This window comes from Myotis lucifugus, unplaced genomic scaffold (assembly GCF_000147115.1).
Source record: "Myotis lucifugus unplaced genomic scaffold, Myoluc2.0 scaffold_380, whole genome shotgun sequence".
In the NCBI taxonomy this organism is placed as follows: Eukaryota; Metazoa; Chordata; class Mammalia; order Chiroptera; family Vespertilionidae; genus Myotis; species Myotis lucifugus.
This window is the reverse complement of record NW_005871428.1, coordinates 1,067,538-1,082,474: the sequence shown is the minus strand read 5'-3', so window position 1 is coordinate 1,082,474 and position 14,937 is coordinate 1,067,538. Positions and strand designations below refer to the sequence as shown.

At 43.0% G+C, this 14,937-nt stretch overlaps 1 pseudogene; it reads right to left on the bottom strand.

Moving 5' to 3' along the window:
- Positions 1-6,668: 6,668 nt before the first annotated feature.
- Positions 6,669-8,134, bottom strand: LOC102423932 (annotated as a pseudogene).
- Positions 8,135-14,937: the final 6,803 nt, after the last annotated feature.

Genomic DNA, 14,937 nt, shown 5'->3' with positions numbered 1-14,937 from the left:
TTCTCCTGGATGGGGTTTGGGACACAAAAGGACATTATTAGAAAAACTGCTGAAACCTAAATACAGTCTAGAGCTTTATTCTTTGTTAAGAAACCAGTGTTGGTTTCTTGGTGTTGACAAATGTAATGACAAATGGTAATATAAGATGCTAATACTGTATTAGAGGAAACTGGGTGAGGGATATATGGAAACTATACTATTTTAGCAAATTTTTTATAAATCTTCAATTATTACAAAATTCCAAAATTAAAAGTCTATTAAAAAATAAAGAATCCAGCCCAGCCGGTGTGGCTAAGTGGTTGAGTGTCGACTCATGAACCAGGAGGTTAGGATTCAATTTCCAGTCAGGGCACATGCCCAGGTTGGGAGTTCCATCCCAGTAGGGGTCATGCAGGAGGCAGCCGATCAATGACTCTCTCTCATCACTGATGTTTCTATCCCTCTTCCCCTCTCCTTTCCTCTCTCTGAAATCAATTAAAACATATTTTAAAAATAAAATATAAGAATCCATTTAAGCCCGTTTAAAATTCTTTACACCTATACCAAGGAGTAGAACTGCTGGATCATATAGTAATCCTGTTTCACCTTTTGAGGAACAACCAAACTTTTTCACAATGGCTGCACAATTTTACATTAGCAACTGTATGAAGATTTTAATTTCTCCACATCCTCACCAACACTTGTTGGTTTCTATAATTTTTATTATTGCCATGCTAGCTGATATAAAAGTGGTATCTCGTGCTTTTGATTTGCATTTCTAATGACTAATGATGCTGAGCATCTTTTCATGGCTTTATTAGCCACTTTTGGATCTTCTTTGGAGAAATGTCTCTTCAAATCCTTGACACATTTTGAATTGGGTTGTTTGTCTTGTTGTTACTGAGTTGTAGGAGTTCTTCATATATTCTAAATACTAAGCCCTCATCAGATATGATTTGCAAAAATGTTCCCCCATTCTGTGGGTTGTCTTTCCACTCTCTTGATAGTGATCATTTGATGCACAGAAGTTTTTAGATAGAATAAAGTACACTTTATCTTTTTTTCTTTTGTTGCCTATGCTTCAGTTGTCATAGTTAAGAAACCATTGCTGAATCCAAGGTTATGTAGACTTGCTTCTATGTTTTCTTCTAAAAGTTTCATAGTTTTAGCTTTTACATTTAGATCATTGATCTATTTTGAAATATTTTTGTATATGGTATAAAATAAGGATCCAACTTCATTTTTTTGTAAGTGGATATTGTTTTTTAGCATCATTTATTGAAGAGATTGTTCTTTCCCTATTGAATGACCTTGGTACTCTTGTCAAAAAACAGTTGATTATAGAAGTAGGGTTTATTTCTGGATTCTCAATTCCATTTCATTGGTCTACATGTCTATCCTTATTCAAATGCCACACTGTTTTGATTAATGTAGCTTTGCAGTAAAATTTGAATTCAGAAAGTGTGAGTCCTCCAACTTCCTTATAATTCAATACTAGAGGCCCAGTGCACAAAATTTGTCCACTTGCGGGGGGTGTCCCTCAGCCTGGCAGTTGGGCTCCTTAGCACTGCCGAGGTGGCTGCCGCCACCGCCACTGCACTTGCCAGCCATGAACCCAGCTTCTGGCTGAGTGGGCTTCCCCGTGGGAGCGCACCAACCACCAGGGGACAGTTCCTGCGTTGAGTGTCTGCCCCTGGTGGTCAGTGAATGTCATAGAGACCAGTCATTCAGCCATTTGGTTGATTTGCATATTAACCTTTTATTATATAGGATTGTTTTTACTTTTTGAGAGTCCCTTGAAATTCTATATGAATTTTAGGATGAGTTTCCCATTTCTGCAAAAAATGCCATTAAAATTTTGATGGGGATTGCATTGAATCTATAGATCATTTTGGGTAGCATTACCATGTTAACAATATTAAGTCTTCCAGTCTATAAACATGGGTTATCTTTTCATTTATTTACATCTTTTTTAATTGCTTTTAGCAATGTCTTCTGTTTTTTACACTTCCTTGCATAAACTTATTTCTAAGTGTTTTATTATTTATGATGCTATTATAAATTGAGTTATTTTCTTAATTTTCTTTTTATATTATTCATTACTGATACAAAGACATAACCTTAATTTTTTGTGTTAATTTTGTTATCTTACAACTTTGAAGTTCATAACAGTATTATTCACAGTAACCAAAAAGTGGAAACTATTCAAGTGTTCATCAACAGAAGAACAGATAAACATACAATTGAATATTATTTATCTACTAGAGCAGTGGTTGGCAAACAGCGGCTCGCGAGCCACATGCAGCTCTTTGGCCCCTTGAGTGTGGCTCTTCCACAAAATACCACGTGCAGGCGCGCACGTACAGTGCGATTGAAACTTCGTGGCCCATGCGAAGAAGTCGGTTTTCGGCCTGGGCCAGTCATTGTCATGATTTAATTTTATGGATATTGTAAGGTAAATTGTAAGGATTTTAATTTTATCAATAAATAATATGGTTATTAAGTATGATATCAAGTTTTATTCAAAGTACCCATAGTTTAACTAAAACTTAAAACTTTAAGTAAAGTTTATTAAGTTAATTTTAGGGAATGTTGTGGAGTGAAAGAAGATGTAGTGTCGAGGATTGAGAAAGGTATGTTGAGATGGTTTGGACATATTGAGAGGATGACCGAAAGGAGATAGACGAAACAAGTATACAAGATGAGTGTGGATGGGAAAGTTGGAAGGGGTTGACCTCAGCGAATGTACCTCCATCAGATTGAGGACGTTTTTAGCAAAGGCCAGCTTAGGAGTACCCTAATTAAGTTAATAACAATGTACCTACTTATATAGTTTAAGTTTAAAAAATTTGGCTCTCAAAAGAAATTTCAATCGTTGTACTGTTGATATTTGGCTCTGTTGACTAATGAGTTTGCCGACCACTGTACTAGAGGCCCAGTGTAGGAATACGTGCACCAGTGGGGTCCCTCAGCTTGGCCTGTGGGATCGGGCTGAAACCAGCTCTCCAATATCCCCCGAGGGGTCCCAGATTGCGAGAGGGCAGAGGCCAGGCTGATAGACCCCACCAGTGCATGATCGGGGCCAGGGAGGGACGCGGGAGGTTGGCCAGCCAGGGAGGGACCGCAGGAGGGCTCCAGGGCTTGTCTGGCGGACCCCAGCAGCAAGCTAACCTACCAGTTGGAGCGTCTGCCCCCTGGTGGTCAGTGCACATCATAGTGAGCTGTTGAGCAACCTTAGCATATCATTAGCATATTACGCTTTGATTGGTTTATCAGATGACCGGACACTTAGCATATTAGGCTTTTATTATATAGGATTAAAAATGACATCTTGACACATGGACAAACCTTGAAAATATGCCAAGTGAAACAAGCCAGTTATAAGAGGACAGATATTTTATTATTCCACTTACATGGAATGTCTAGAATAGGCAAATTCATGGAGAAAGAAAGTAGATTAGAAGTTACCAGGGGCTGTGGCGAAGGAAACATGGGGAGTTATTGCTTAATGATTACAGAATTTCTATTGGGGATGATCAAAACTTTGGGAAATAGATAGTAGTGACGGCTGCATGACATTGTGAATGTGATTAATACCACTGAATTGTACACCTGCCAGTGGTTAAATTGACAAGTTTCATGCTGTATATATTTTACCACAATAAGAACAGTTAAAAAATAAGGACTGTGAAGATCACTTGGTCCAACCATGGTTCCAAAACTGAATCTCTTTATGCCACACCAGCAGTCTCTGTCTGCACACTTCCATTGATGTGGAGCTCACCACAAAACAAAACTAAAATAAACTAAAACTAACTAAAACAAAGCATCGTTCTGTAAATGGAATAATTCAGACACACATAAAATTCTGCATTGAAGTGGGGGTCTGCTCAGGCAGGGCACACATCTACGGCTCATACAAGGCGAGACCAGAGCGCAGAAGGACATTCTGCTGGTCTTCCAGCCTGCAGACAGGCCCACTCATCGCGACTCGGCCCGGGTAGCTCAACACCACTGGCGACTGAAGAAGAGCATTTCCAGTTTGCAAATTATGGGCTGTAACCTATTAGTGGCCTGTAAAGTTGATTTAATGTGCCATGACAATTAAAGTCGAGAAGAAGTTAGCATGTGGAGCAAGAGTAAGTACTATATGTAATTAAAAACTTAAAACCTCATTTCCACCTCATTTCCACCCTCCCTTTCCCACAGCAGACAACCAATACTTTTTTTCTTACACAATTTTCAATTTTTTTAATTAAATCTTTATTGTTCAGATTATTACATTAGTTACTCTTTTTTCCCACCATAACTCCCCTCCACCCAGTTCCCACCCCACCCTCCGCCCTCACTCCCCACCCACTGTCCTCATCCATAGGTGCATAATTATTGTCTAATCTCTTCACTCACCCCCACACCCCTTTCCCCCGCCTCAAGAATAGTCAGTCCATTCCCATTCTATGTCCCTGATTCTATTACAATCACCAGTTCATACTGTTCATCAGATTATTTATTCACTTGATTTTTAGATTCACTTGTTGATAGATGTGTATTTGTTGTTCATAATTTGTATCTTTACCTTTTTCTTCTTCTTCCTCTTCTTAAAGGATACCTTTCAGCATTTCATATAATACTGGTTTGGTGGTGATGAACTCCTTTAGCTTTTTCTTATCTGTGAAGCTCTTTATCTGGCCTTCACTTCTGAATGATAGCTTTGCTGGATAAAGTAGTCTTGGTTGTAGGTTCTTGGTATTCATCACTTTGACTATTTCTTGCCACTCCCTTCTGGCCTGCAAAGTTTCTGTTGAGAAATCAGCTGACAGTCGTATGGGTACTCCCTTGTAGGTAACTGATTTTCTTTCTCTTGCTGCTTTTAAGATTCTCTCTTTGTCTTTTGCTCTTGGCATTTTAATTATGATGTGTCTTGGTGTGGTCCTCTTTGGGTTCCTTTTGTTTGGGGTTCTCTGCGCTTCCTGGACTTGTAAGTCTATTCCTTTCACCAGGTAGGGGAAGTTTTCTGTCATTATTTCTTCAAATAGATTTTCAATATCTTGCTCTCTCTCATCTTCTGGCACCCCTATAATTCGGATGTTGGTACGCTTGAAGCCGTCCCAGAGGCTCCTTACACTATCTTCGTATTTTTGGATTCTTTTTTCATTTTGCTTTTCCGGTTGGGTGTTTTTTGCTTCTTCATATTTCAAATCTTTGACTTGATTCTTGCGATCCTCTGGTCTGCTGTTGGGAGTCTGTATAATGTTCTTTATTTCAGTCAGTGTATGCTTAATTTCTAGTTGGTCCTTTATCACAACATCGAGGGTCTCATTAGATTTCTTGAGGATCTCACTACATTTATCGGCGGTCTCACCAGTCTTCTTGAAGATCTCACTACATTTATCGGCAGTCTCACCCGTCTTTTCGAGGGCCTTATTAAATTTATCGGCGGCTTCTAGACAGTTCTTTAAAGACCTTAAAAGTGTGATTTTGAACTCTATATCCAAGAGTTTGCTTTCCTCCAATTCTGTCGTTTGTGTCCTGTTTCTTTGTCTCGGCATTTTTTATGCTTCGCTGTGTCGATAGAGTGCCTTTCTGTACTAAGTGTCCCAATTACCTGAGGTAGACACTCTTGGTGCACCCCCTTGTGGGCTTTGTGCACAGTCTTGTTGTAGTTAAGCCTTGATTGTTGTAGTTATCACTGTGAGGAATTGACCTCCAGGCCAATTGGCTGTGAGAATCAGCTGTGTCTGCAGTGGGAGAACTTCTGTGCTGGAGACACCCCTCTGGGGCTAGACTTGCTTCGATGGGGCTTTGGTGCTCACTGAGTCTGCCCCCTGAGTGTGTCTTTTATGGTTCCACGGAGCTGCAAACTGGATGGTCCCACTCTGACCTCTGGGCTTCCTGGCTCCTGGATCTCTAGGGAGGTGCTAATCTAGCCTTTGCCTGAGGCTATCCAGCAAAAGCCTCCCTGCAGGGCTTGGGCGGGGCGGGTCCCACGGGATCAACAGGGCGGGGTTAGCAATTATGGCTGCTCTCAGTCTTGCCCTCAGAGGCTCTGCTTCTCAGTGTCCCAGTAATCTCTGCAAGCCCCACGGAGAGAAAGCTGCCCTAGGGTTCTGAGCGATGCCAGACAGTCCCGCTTCTCCTGTATGAGTGTGGGTCCCTAGAGACTCGCCCGGAACTGGAGCTCAGAGCCTGAGACTCCCTCCCAGTTGAAAACGACAACCGCGCCCTTAGCAGCCAGCCCGCTCCGCATGCACCTCCGAACCTTAGTATTTTACTTCAGCACTGTGCCTCCTCTGAGCCTCGGTATGCTTTTCTCTTTCCTCCTAGTTGTAGAACTTCCACTCAGCCAGTCTTCCTGTGGTTCTGGATGATGTCCATTCCGTCTTTTAGTTGTATTTTTGAAGTGGTTGTTCAAGGCAGCAAACTCCGGTGTTTACCTATGCCGCCATCTTGGTTTCTCCAATTTTTTTAAGTATATAATAAAATAACATAAGCAACAAGAAGCATTTTATCCTTCCTTTTTCACAAAAGAAGGCATACTCTAACACTATTCTGCACTTTTCATCTTTTACTGAATCCAGTTCAGGAATCTTTTTATATCAGTACATAAAAGAGTTTCCTCATTTTTTGTTATAGCTACATAACATTGCATTGTACAGATGTATCATAATTTTGTGATCATTCCTGTTTGGACACTTAGGTTATTTCCAATGTTTTGGAAATAGTGCTGCAATTAATAATTTTATAGATACATCATTTGTACATGGTGAAGTATATTTGTAGAATACATATTCTGAAGTGAAATTGTGGGCCAAAAGGCATATACATTTGTAATTTTTTTCAGTTTTCATAAAGGTCTATTGGTGAGTAGTGTATTCAACAGTTAAATACATTAAGTGATGTGTAAGTGGCTGCAGGACAGTGCATTGGTAACTGGATACGTAACCAACTACAAACCAGAGAAGAAGTAACTGTCTAAATATTTAAAATACAGCTCTTATTTAGATCATCCTTTGTTTTGATCACCTTCTTGGCGGGGGTGGGGGAGGGCTGCTGGTCACACTGGAAATACATTAAGGCCAAATCTTCTGATATTCATTCCCAGAGGTTTCTTTCAGCTGGATTAAGTCTCCAACTCCAGGGCAAGCCTAAGTTAGTGGCCTCCACACGAATGCTCTTCCCACCTACCAGAGCAGGCAGTACAAGCCTCACACCAGGCCTCAGGTCTGAGTGTAGCCCACTCCAATTAAACTAGCATTGTTGACATTTGCAGAAATGGAAGCAGTGGGATCCAACGGATATTTCACTGCAATGCCAAAGCGAGTGCAGTTGGTACCTGAAGTCCACGCAAGGTTTACTGAAGTGTCAAGATCTTCATATACTTTCTGATAAATTGAGCCTCCAAATTCTCCCATCATTGACATCAGTGTGCAGCTGGAAGCCCCCAGTCCTGAAGCCCACCGCAAAGCGAGTCCTTGTCAGCTTTGATCTGGCACTGTCAAGGGTCATCTGGTACCCAGCAAGCCAGCCCTCACAACCAGAGACAGATGAACCATGGATCGCAGGTCCAGCACAATCAAAGTCAACATCACATCCAAGGTTTACACACTCCCTCTTGTGAGAAGACTTGATTTTACCACTTTTCTTTCCCGGGCTTGGTGAAGAGGTGGTATTAAATGTCAGTTTCAAGCTGTGACAAATCTAGTCTTCAATTGAGATTTCTGTTCCCAGTGTCGTCAGTGTTCCATTCCCTGTGAAAGGAGGCCACATTCACACCATTTATGTTAGGTCTCCAAGGTCCCAGTAACTTTACCAGTGTCTGTATGAGATGAACCAGGTGTTGAGAATTCCATGTCACTGTATAACTTTGTTTTACACCCAGTTTCATCAACCCAAAACCAAATTTGTTTTTGAAAAGATTTCTAGCATGTGCAGCTCTATGTGCTGGTGGCCATGGCAAGGCCGTGGGGAGGTGATAGGGGCTGGCTGGGGGCCAGGGGGTGGGCTGCAGGGCAAAGAGAAGGAGACACCATTCCGCCACCTGTCTTCCTCCCTCCAGGAACTCCCATTGGTGACTTTTATAAATATTTCCAAATTGCTCTCTGTAGACAGCTGCAGCAGTATACTCCCACCAGCACCTCTGGGGTCCCTTCTCCATGTCCTTCGTCAATGGAATGTTACCAGACTTTTGCAATCTGAGAAGTGAAAAATAGTATCAATATGATTTTTAATTTGCTTTTATCTCATTTATTTTAGGGTGAATATCTTTTCATGGATCTTAGATCCATTAATGGTTTCTTTTCTGTGAATTGCCATATCCTTTGCCCATTTTTCCATTACGCTTCTTACTGATTTCTAGGGGCTCTATATTAATTAGGGAGAGATCAGCCCTTGGTCTATGATAGGAGCGGAAAACATTTTTTAAAATTTCCTGTTCAGCCCTGACCGGTTTGGCTCAGTAGATAGAGCGTCGGCCTGCGGACTCAAGGGTCCCGGGTTCGATTCCAGTCAAGGGCATGTACCTTGGTTGCAGGTACATCCCCGGTGGGGGGTATGTAGGAGGTAGCTGATCGATGTTTCTCTCTCATCGATGTTTCTAACTCTCTATCCCTCTCCCTTCCTGTCTGTAAAAAATCAATAAAATATATTTAAAAAATAAAATAAAATAAAATAAAATTTCCTGTTCATTTATCTTTTGGTGTTGTTAAGCTGTGTTGTCTTTACCATGCATGCTTTTTTTTAAGTGTTTGTTTTTATGTAGTCAAATTTGTCAGGCTTCCATGGCTTTTCAATCTTTGCTGTGAAGTCGTTTTCCCTCCATACTATCAAAGAATTCTTGGGGGGTTTTTTTTGTGTTTCTTCTTCACTCTTTTGGGGGTTCACATAAAGTTATGCCATTTATAGCAGGCTATGACTTTTGACACTTAATAAATTCTGCACATCTTCCATGTGAGAGCTAAAGATCCACTTCAACTGTATTAATAGCTGCATAGTGTGCCGTGGCACATTATTCATTATCCATTATTAACCCTTTGAGTGCCAACCAATATCCTAGGAACTATGGTAAAATTGCCAAGGCATTTTTGCTGATTTTACAGCAGTTTAGGAAAAAAATTATGAATCGCAAGTAAATGAAGTTACATATTCAAAAACTTAAGGAAACCTTTACTACATTTGTTTTCATCTTTGACATATATTGATTGCTGATCCTATCTAATAATAGACAAACATGGTAATTGACCATAACTTTGCTACGCCTCCCATTGGCTAATCAGCGCAATATGCAAATTAACCGCCAACAAAGATGGCGGCTAATTTGCATACTGCAGGCAGGGCGGGACAGCGCAGCCGCCAGCGCGAGAGCCGCCATCCAGGCCCCGTGTGTGACCCCAGAAGCCGCCCAGAAGCCGGTGATTGGGGGGAGATGGGGGTCCCCTGCCCAGGCCTGACGCCTCTGGAGGAGGCGTCAGGCCTGGGCAAGGGGCCGATCGGGCGATTGGAGGGTGATGGGGGTCAATGCCTCTGGCGGAGGTGTCAGGCTTGGGCCGGGGGTCAAAGCCGGCGATTGGTGTGAACTACAGAGGAAACGCCTTTTCTGACTGTTCATTGGCTAAGCTCCCTGTATGCCACTGGTAATATTCTTAGTAACTTGGGTAATAAGAATCCAAAAAGGTGATCTAGGGTTTTTCACCACACTCCCGGCAAAAAAAAACAAAGGTGCGCTGCTGGAGGGCTAAGAAATGTCATATCCTGCCCTAGCCGGTTTGGCTCAGTGGATAATGCCTTGGCCTGCCGACCGCAGGGTCTGGGTTCAATTCTGACCAAGGGCATGTACCTAGGTTGCAGGTTCCTCCCTGGCCGGGGCCCAGGTCAGGGCTCATGCAGGAGGCAACCAATCAAAGTGTTCCTCTCACTTTGATGTTTCTCTCTGTCTTTCCCTTTCTCTTCCACAGTCTCTAAAAATCAATGGAAACATATCCTCAGGTGAGGATAAAAAAATAATAAAGAAATTATTATTATATAAAAGACACATCTTGAAAATGCCTAAAGAAAGTTGTCATGTTTTCATGGTGAAGGGACTGGAGTCCGTGTTGATGAAAACACCTTGGTGGCTGCGGTGACTGGCAGTGGCTGCAGCAGCGGGGTGATGGGGCTGGTGCTTTCCCCTGATCAGCCCGGTCGACTCCCACAAAGGGAGGCCAGATTGTGGCTTAGGCCTGCTCCCCAAGGGGAGCAGGGAGTGGGCCTAAGCGGTCACTAGGACATCCCCTGAGGGCTCCCAGTATGTGAGAGGGGGCAGGCTGGGCTGAGGGACACCCCCCCATGCACGAATTTCATGCACCAGGCCCCTAGTACACTGCTGGTGGGAATGCAGACTGGTGCAGCCATTATGGAAAACAGTATGGAGTTTCCTCAAAAAATTAAAAATGGAACTCCCATTTGACCCAGTGATCCCACTTCTAGGAATATATCCTAAGAAACCCGAAATACCAATCAGAAAGAATGTATGCACCACTATGTTCATAGCAGCACAATTTACAATAAATAGCTAAGATCTGGAAACAGCCGAAGTGCCCATCAGCAGATGAGTGGATAAAAAAGCTGTGGGACATTTACACCGTGGAATACTGTGCAGCAGTAAAAAGAAGGCTCTCTTACCCTGTGAGACAGCATGGAGGGACCTGGAGAGTATCATGCTAAGTGAAATAAGTCAGTCAGAGGAGGAAAAGTTATCACATAATCTCACTCTTATGTAGAATCTAAGTAACAAAATAAACTGATGAACAAAGTGGACCCAGAGACATGGAAACATGGAACAGAGTGTGGAATCTCAGCAGGAAGACAGAAGAGGGTGGGTGGGTAGGAGGTAATCAACCAAAGACCTTGTATGCATATAAGCATGGCCCATGGACACAGACAATGGGGCGGTGAGGGCCTGGGGCGGGAGGTGGGGGTGGGCTCAAGGGGGTCAATGGGGGAGAAATGGGGACATATGTAATACTTTCAACAATAAAAAATTATAAAAAAACATATTCCAACCCAAAGCATTTTTAAAGCATTCATGATAGTTCAGAGACCTTTTTAAACTATTTAGGCTAGGGCTCCATGGTTTCCACTGTCCGTATTTCATCACCATCCCAGGCTAAGACCAAAGTGCTCATATAAGACAGAGCTAAGTTAGTTCTGAGGTTCTGACTTTATTTTTATAACAAGAGCCTTCTACATGTTAGGCATAGCTCCTGCTTACCCCTCACAACACACCTATGAGGCATACATTCTAATCTCCATTTTACAGAGGCGAAAGCTGAGCACCTGTAAACAATAATAGGAATGGAGTCACTTTAAAATTGAGCAGGAGCTGACTTCGCAGAGGAACTGCTTTGCATGTCTTATGCCTCAAACCTTAGAATATTAAAACAGGGCAAAATAATCTTTGGACTGGGCCGCAGCAACCTTGTTTCCAAAAAAACTGTTTGCAGAGATAATAAGAAATCAGTTATTTGACTACTGGACTAATGACTATTGAACTGGAAGTGTAGAACTAACATTACTATGTTAGTTTATCTGCACTGAAATGCCTTTCTTCTATTGGTGTAATTGTCCCCCTTCCCTTTCTCATAAATGCCCATGCCTTTTCCTCCTACTGGAAACATTATTTGAGCTTCTGTCTGAACCAGCATGTCCCAAATGGCTATTCTTTGAACTCAAATAAATACTTTTTGCCTCTCACTTTGAAAGGTGTTTTAAGTTTTAGGTTAACACACCTACTGTGTGCCAGGTCCTAGTCTGAGTTATGAGTTATCATGCATTGGAGCAAGGGCTGAGTTGTCTGGCCCAGATTATACCACCCAAAAACAGGGTTCTGTTTAGCAGTATGATTTCCTACCTCTTCATTGCTGCTTTTCACGCCTCACAAATCCACGTGCCAATGTTCAGAGAATGGTGGGCTATCAGGAACAAATCTGGAGTTGTCTACAGTGCTATATCCAGATTGCTCAAAGTCCTTCAAAGTCAGCCCCACATCTAATGTTTGTGCTGGTGACCACTGTCTGGAGGGTTTGCCTCTCCTCACCCACTGGACAGAGATTTCAAACAGTAAACCCCTGGGCAGGTTCACTGTGAAATGAGGGAAGGGTGCAGAAGTATTGTTTTGGTAAACAGCAGGGAAAGTGAACTTAGAAACTACTGAATGGGTAGACATTTTTCTGTTGTAATAAAACAGACTGATAGTTTAATAGGAAAACAAGAATTTCGTTCCATAGACAAACCTAAAATGTAAAGGAATCACATATAACTATCCTGTGAACATCCTTAGTAGAGAAAAACAACTAAATACATCTCGTTCAGAATAGGTTGGAGACCTGAATTTTCAAGTTTACACTTGCAGAGTAATCAGTTTTATTGATCAACTGCCATATCTCTAAGTTACTGGCATTTGTGGATAAAAAAGACCAGAATCGCACTAGCCTGGTTGGCTCAGTGGATAGAGCATCGGCCTGCGGACAGAAGGGTCCCTGGATGGATTCCAGTCAAGGACACATGCATGGGTTGCAGGCTCGATCCCTAGTAGGGGGCATGCAGGAGGCAGCCGATCAATGATCCTCTCTCATCATTGATGTTTCTATCTCTCTCTCCCTCTTCCTTCCTCTCTGAAATCAATAAAAATATATTTAAGGGAAAAAAAAAGAATAGAATCAACTCTAGTCTGGAACAGCCCGGTCACCTCCCACAAAGGGAGGCCAGATTGCGGCTTAGGCCCGCTCCCCAAGGGGAGCAGGGAGCGGGCCTAAGCGGTCACTAGGACATCCCCTGAGGGCTCCCAGTATGTGAGAGGGGGCAGGCTGGGCTGAGGGACACCCTCCCCGTCCATGCACGAATTTCGTGCACCGGGCCCCTAGTTGTATTATAAAATACTAGTAGAAAAAAAAATTTGAACAAAACATATAATGTTAAAATAGAGGGACACCCTTCTCCAATATCTTCCACAAAATCGTCATCTTCACAGCAAGAGTTGACATATTTAGCAATATCATCATCCCTAATAAAAGCAGACTTAGAACTGGACGCCATTTTGAAGCTTTAGGGCTACAAAATCTGAGTAAACTTCATAAAATCGTAGTACCTGTAAAAAATTAGGCAGATAAATGCCAGTGGTCAATTTTAGAACTATAAACATTCAGCATCATAAGTAATCTGCACTTAGGTGCCATCTGTCAATAAAGAGTGAACTACCAGCACCTAATAGTGACACTGCAGGAGGAGCGCGATATCGCTCCCGGCACTCTAGGGGTTAATGGGCTTTCAAGTGAGTCCCAGTTGTATTAAAAGCAAATCTGGCAACGGTCCTAATGAGCTGTGAGGCTGGGACGTGCCAGAGGTGCGCTGCCAGGGGAGCAGGCTTCCATGTACTTTTTTTTTTTTTTAATGATTTATTTTTGTTTTTATTTTTGTTTTTTTTTTTTTTTATTTTTCGCTAAAAGTATTACAAAGGGTATTACATAAGTGTCCTTTTTTCCCCCCTGCCCTTGACAGGCCCCTGCCCTCCCTTACCCCCCAGTGTCTTATGTCCATTAGTTATGGTTATATGGATGCATACAAGTCCTTCGGTTGATCTCATGTACTTGTTTTGGTTTGTTTCCTCACTGGCAGGGCCCCCTAGTGGCTCAAGCACAAGAAGGAAGTTCAGGCCTTGAAATTTGCCGGTTCAACTCCCTCATTTGACGCAGGGGGAAACTGAGACTCCTAGAAGGCTGGCTGCTTGTCCCAGCTCTCCAAGCACACGAAGCCCAGAACCCAGGGCTCTCAGCCCCTGGTCTGCATCTATACCAGTGCCCAGCTGTTTCTTACACTGTGTGATCTCACGCTCCCCAACATGTTTAGCAAGTTACAGTGTCTCAAAAGGCTGACCAAATAAATCTTGCATTCACTTAGGGAAACAGTCACTCCGGTTATCATCAGTCAAGTGAAAGAGAGTACTGGACTGCTGCAAGTTCATCTCTTCTTTCTCCTTTCTGGTTTTCGTATCCTTGGTGGGAAAAGCAACCTCCCTTGTGGGTGCCTCTTCCCCTACGCCCCCACCAGCAGGGACCACCTGTGCTGGGGTGGGAGAGAGCCATGGGATTGGCAAGATGGCAGTCCTCAAACTCAAGGCAGCCAAGATGAAGGAAGGCATGTCTGTGCTGCTCTAGCGTTTCTCAATCAGGCCCTGAGGGACAGCCAGCTGGTAAAGGGGCTCTGGGGACTCCCCTGGAGCTGTTTGCATTGACAAGCACATTGCTTTCACTAAGACTGTTTATTTCAAGGGTGTGTCCTGCTTCACTAACAAGTTGTTGACTTCTTTTGTACAAAAACTTCTTTGCAGACTTTCGGGTCAGCACGTTGCTGTGTGTCAGTCTGCTTCTCTGTCACTGGAGGCGGACCTGAAACAGGGCCCCTCAGTGCTCTGTGACCTGCAGGTTCCTGACTTCACACAGCAAAGTATTCAAAAGCAAGTCTGTACAAAAGCAAACGCAGTTTTATTTAGGTTGAGAGAAAGAGGCCAGAATGAGGGCTCGTAGGGACAGAATCAGGGAGTAAGCCCAGGACAAACTGCTGCCACCCACTGCTCCCCTGGTGGGGGTGCCGCTGTGAAAGAAGCAAAAATTCATCCCAGTGGACACAGGTGAACTCACCAGTGAGCTGCGTGCCGCAGCCAGTCAGTCCTTGGGATTTTATGTGTTTTCAGGGATGGGCTGTTCTTAAACTTTGTGGTGCCCAATTCTCTCTACCTTCTGGTTGGGAGGCGATCTTGTTCAAATATGGTCTGTTCTGAAGTGTCATTGCATTCACCTTCCCCAGTTCTCTTTCTACTTGTGGGGTCAATTTTCCTCCAACTTGGATTGACCTGGTTTTAGCTAGCTCTCGCTGTCATAAACAGGAACTGCCTGTCATAAACGGTTTCCCTTGGATCATGTGTGGAGG